Source organism: Mus pahari, chromosome 15 (genome assembly GCF_900095145.1).
Source record: "Mus pahari chromosome 15, PAHARI_EIJ_v1.1, whole genome shotgun sequence".
In the NCBI taxonomy this organism is placed as follows: domain Eukaryota; kingdom Metazoa; phylum Chordata; class Mammalia; order Rodentia; family Muridae; genus Mus; species Mus pahari.
In genome coordinates, this window is record NC_034604.1 from 80618491 (window position 1) to 80624053 (window position 5563).

Consider the following 5563-nt stretch of genomic DNA (forward strand, 5'->3'; position numbering starts at 1 on the left):
AGAAAAGAAAAGAAAAGAAAAGAAAAGAAAAGAATTAAGAAATGGGACCTTATGAGACTGAAAAGGTTCTATAAGGCAAAGAACATAGTTAATAAGATGAATCGAATAGGCAACCTACAGATTGGGGAAAAATAATCTTCACTAACACCACATCAGATAGAGGGCTAGTATGCAAAACATATAAAGAACTCAAGAAGTTAACCACCAGAAAAACCAAACAACCCACTCAAAAAAATAGTTTATATATCTAAATTGAGAATCCACAACAGAGGAATCTCAAATGGCTGAGAAGCATCTAAAAAAAAGTTCAAAGTCCTTAGTGATCAGAGAAATGCAAATCAAAATGAATCAAAATGACCCTAAGATTCCAGCTTACACCAGTCAGAATGGCTAAGATCAAAACTTCAGGTGTCAACACATGTTGGCAAGGATGTGGAAAAATAGGAATACTCTTCCATTTCTGGTTGGATTGCAAGCTGGTACAACCACTCTGGAAATCAATCTGGAGGTCCCTCAGAAAATTGGAAATAGATCTACCTGAAGACCCAGCAATACCACTCTTGGGAATATACCCAAAAGATGCCCCACCATTCTATAGTGACATGTGTTCCACTATGTTCTTATTACAATTTATACAGTCAAATCTTATGAACATCATTGCCATTAAAAATATTTAAATCTGTACAGGTAAAGATGAAGAGTTGTACTGGTCATGCATGACTGCTTTCATTCACCATGAATAAATAATCTCATGGTCTAGTGCTGACTGCTTGTTTGTTCTCTCCCGAGTGGGCATTCAGCTAATGAATGGCTGTGATGTGAGCCCCTGTGACTAGTCTCTCATTGTTTCTCAGCTGCAGTTTAGGGTGCCAATCTATTGTGTTTCTCCTAAATGTGTATCATATATGCTATGACTTTTACAATATAAAGTACGTGGCATCTCCTAATTGAACAGATCTATGTTTCCAATAGGTCCATTTGCTCTATGTCTTTTGGACTGTTTTTAGGTAAGTCTTATTAATATTACATCTATTATAGTGATTTATGCAAAGGGATCTTTATTATTAATCTTGTGATTGTTTGGGAGTAGCATAAACCTCAAACATAAAAATAGCAAACTTACCCAATAAATGCTTTGTGTTCTCTGGTTGCTCTAATAAGCAACCATTCTCACATTGCTCTCTATCTCTTGATACCTTCCTGTTTCCTGAGACTACCAATTTTGAAATTAGGTCAGTCAACAGCTCTATAATGACCTCTAGATATTCAAGTGAAATGAAGAGTTACAAACTTCTCACTTTCAATCAAAAGCACAAAATGATTGCGTTTGATGAAAAAGGCATGCTCAAATCTGAGCTAAGTCAAAGGCTACATGTCTCATAACAGAAAACCAAGCTCCAAATCCAAGGGGACTGTCCTCAAGGGAACCTTAGAGAGTGATTCTAGTCAGTACACAAGTTACAAAACAGGGAGACAGTTTTGCTGTGTCTATGGAGAAAGTTTTATGAGATCACCCCAGTCACAATATACTCTTCAGCCAAAATGTAATCCATATCAGATTTTTCATTAATTCCAAAAAGGTTGGGAGAAGTGAAGAAGCTGCCAAAGGAATGTTTGAAGATGGAAGCAGTAGTTTCACAAAGCTGAAGCAATGTAGTCATTTCTTCATACATATATACATACATATGTACATACACACAGATACATACATACATACATACAAGAGCAATGAGAAGCTAGAAATATGGATGGTCCTAGATAATAAATAAAAAGGTAGATAGTTAGTTTACTGTTAATAAACAGTGTATTTTGGTAATGTGAGATAATTGTCATGTTAAAAGGGTCTGGGAAGGTTAAGAAACCTCCGTATTTAATCCTCAGCAAAATTATGGAAGCCACAGACAGTTCTAAAAGAAAAAGAAAATATAAAGAGTTCTAAGATCCTTTATACTTCAATAATGATGGGGTTGATTGTAGTCTTCTACGATACTTTTCTTCACTGGGAAAATAAAATGTATGAAGCAGCATTAGTGTTCTAAAATATGTATTAACTTTAAACACATGTTTATATTTGTCAAGTAACTATTTCTATTATCAAATTTAACATAAAACAGCCTCTTCAAAGTTAGAATCCTTGTCATAAGCAAAAGCAGTACCTATTGCTACAGCTGAGGCCATGTACCAAGAACTGATAGTGATGATATGAAGTAGTTTTAAGTCACTGTGGGAGGGAAGAATGTGTTCTTCGTTCTTCATAATATCCAGATACCTGAATGAGTAATTAGCAGAATACTAAGTAAAAATACACATTCAATATTGAAACAAGAAGATGAATACTTACCTACTAGACCTAAACCATTCTCAAGGTAGAATTAGAAGAATTAAATTCAAAGAATAAATATCAATGGTTTTCTCCACTTAAAAACCTGAACAACCCAACATTACAAAATGATTTCAATTAACTAACGTAAACTGGGTATGTATTGAGCAAGTTTGTGTTTCTCTGGAAAAAAAAAACAAACTTGATTTCAATTCTAGCCTCTCCATATCTTACCTACATGGTCATAAAAATATCTAATACATCAAGAATCCATTTCTGACCTGTACATCAGAGGTAATAGTAATCATATTTGTCAGTTCATAGATATTTTAAAAAATTGAGTGAAATAATTCTTTTTTATAAAGGCACTGACATCAGAAACTTTATAATAATTGAATTTATTTATTGTTCACGAAAATATTGATGTATTCCATATCTCCAAATTACAATAGTCAACTAATGGCTAGAACCATCAATGTAAAAAAGAGTTAGTTGGAGACAAAAGAATGGCATTCAGAGAGTGCCACACCCAGGGATCCATCCCATAGTCAGCTACCAAATGCAGACACTATTGCATACGCCAGAAAGATTTTGCTGAAAGGTCCCTGATAAACCCATCTCTTGTGAGGCTATGCCAGTGCCTGGCAAACACAGAAGTGGATGCTCACAGTCAGCTATTGGATGGAACACAGTGTTCCCCCCCCCCCAATGGAGGAGCTAGAGAAAGTACCCACGGAGCTGAAGGGGTCTGCAACCCTATAGGTGGAACAATATAAAATAACCAGTACCCCCAGAGCTCATGTCTCTAGCTGCATATGTAGCAGAAGATGGCCTAGTCAGCCATCACTGGGAAGAGAGGCCCCTTGGTCTTGCAAACTTTATATGCCCCAGTACAGGAGAACACCCGGGTCAAGAAGTGGGAGTGGGTGGGTAGGGTAGCAAGGGATGAAGGGTATAGAGGACTTGAAGGGTATAGAGGACTTTCGGGATAGAATTTGAAATGTAAATGAAGAAAATACCTAATAAAAATTGAGAAAAAGAAAGAGAGAGAGAGAGAGAGAGAGAGAGAGAGAGAGAGAGAAATAGAGAAATAGAGAAAGAAAGAAAGAAAGAAAGAAAGAAAGAAAGAAAGAAAGAAAGAAAGAAAGAAAGAAAGAGAGAGAGGGAGGGAGAAAGAAAAGTTAGTAGGATAATGCTAAGACTCAGCTTTATTCTCAATCAAAATGAGATCCTAAAGTTAAGGTTTTGATATATTTGTAATAATGTCTCCAGTTATGTTTTTATTGAATATGTCATGATATTTTATACTAATAATCATTTAATGTACTTGAATTGCTCTTGACACATAGCAATTTATCAAAAAAATGATGGATCCCTGAAGTGGCAAAAAATGATAGTGACAATGACAGTATCAGTGGTGAGAGATAGAGAAAAGAAACAAGATGACAAGATAAAGAATATGAAAGACTATTTCTCAGTCACTATGCACATCATAGTTCCATGGTTGATGGGAAATGTGGGGGCTCTAATTATTGTAGAAATACAAACTGGTGAGAGATTTCAGTCCCAGGAGATAGTTTCAAGGGTAAGTATTTTCTTTGTGAAATATTTTGTTGACAAATGAAAAATCTAATTGTTAACTGAGACTCTATCAAAGTTCCTTCTAGTATTGAAATCCTTTCAATATTTTCTTTAGCTTGACAGTTTCTTTCAGAATTCCTGGTGTCCTTCTAAGAATAAAAACAAGCAATGATCTTTGCTTTAAAACCAGTTATTAGCTAATTAGAAAATCTCACATAAATGCACGAAGTTTACAGATATAATTATCCTTCCTCCCAGAGAAATAAATATGCTTCCTGATATATGATGAAAAATACTATGTCCATCCTATACCGCTGAAGCATATAATTCCATCAGCTCATACTACTTTAAACAGAGGACAAGATGGTTGGATGAAAAATCCCAAATGGCACATGTTCCAAGTGTAATATTGATTTCAATTTGGAATATGTGTGAATATCACTGTTTGTTGTGGCAGAACCATGAGATTTGGGCTATTAAGTATGAATTAGCCTTCTGTTTTCCTTCCATATTAGTGTATTCTAAAATCTCTAAATTGCATGTATTATACATTAAGATGATAATTAGCCCAAACTGAGGCATGCTGAGTCTATATTTTGCAAAAGGATCAAAAATATAATAACCATTTCAAACTTGGCAAGATAAAATTAGAGAGTTTCTCAAGTAGAAACAAAACCATGCTTATTGTAGCTATGACAATTGCAGTGCAAAGTCACCACTATATCCTTCATTTCCCAGGGTACTAACTCACAAGGAACATCACTCATTGGCTTAGCCAGGGATTTCTAGAACAAAAGAACTGAAAGAATGGATGTTCATTGTAAAGGGGAGATTATTTTAGAAATATTTTCATTGGAGATGTTACCTAAGCTTCAGCAGCCATGGAGGATGAGGCTTCTATCTATGGCAAATGAACACATCAGTATGTCTGGTGAGAGTTGGGGCTGCTTCAAAGAAGTGACCCTTGTCTGGTTTACCTTATGAAGCTCATTATAACTCTGTACTGAGAATAAAAGAATAGATCAGAGGTAAAAGAGAAAAGTTATTGAAAGAATACACATTAAATTATTAAAAATGTAAGAGAATGAAAAACTAATACTGAATAAAGTTTAAGAGCTCTCCAATGTGATTTATTGATAGACCTGATTAAATGATTTTCAATGATTGAAGAAGAGTGTTTGCATCCAATATTTTCTTGTAACCTTGGTGATGGAAATCACCACTCACCAGTGATTAAAAGTAAAGGAGTGATTAAAAAGAAAATCTTGTAGACAAAGATGGGTTATCAGGTTATCACTAGTGCTTAGGGTCATGAGAAGAGTCCAGTAAAGAATAATGAGAAGGAGCCTCTGGAGCACTGAGAGGAAACAAAAATGTGATCTCTTCTCTTGCAAGCCTTTTCATTAAATCTGTGAGCACAACAGAGATGGAGTTAATGAATGGAAAGTTAATGAATGGAAAGCACATGGTAAAGCACTCGGACTGTCAACAGGAATGCAATAAGTGGCTGTACTAAGCAGTGATGGACAGGGCTCCCAGCATAAAGCCAATCATAGGACCCTGTGATTTCAAGGTTAGCATCCAATTCTCCTATAGGTAGTAAATATTTGCTCTTTCAGATTTAGACCAAGGGGTGTGTGTGTGTGTGTGTGTGTGTGTGTG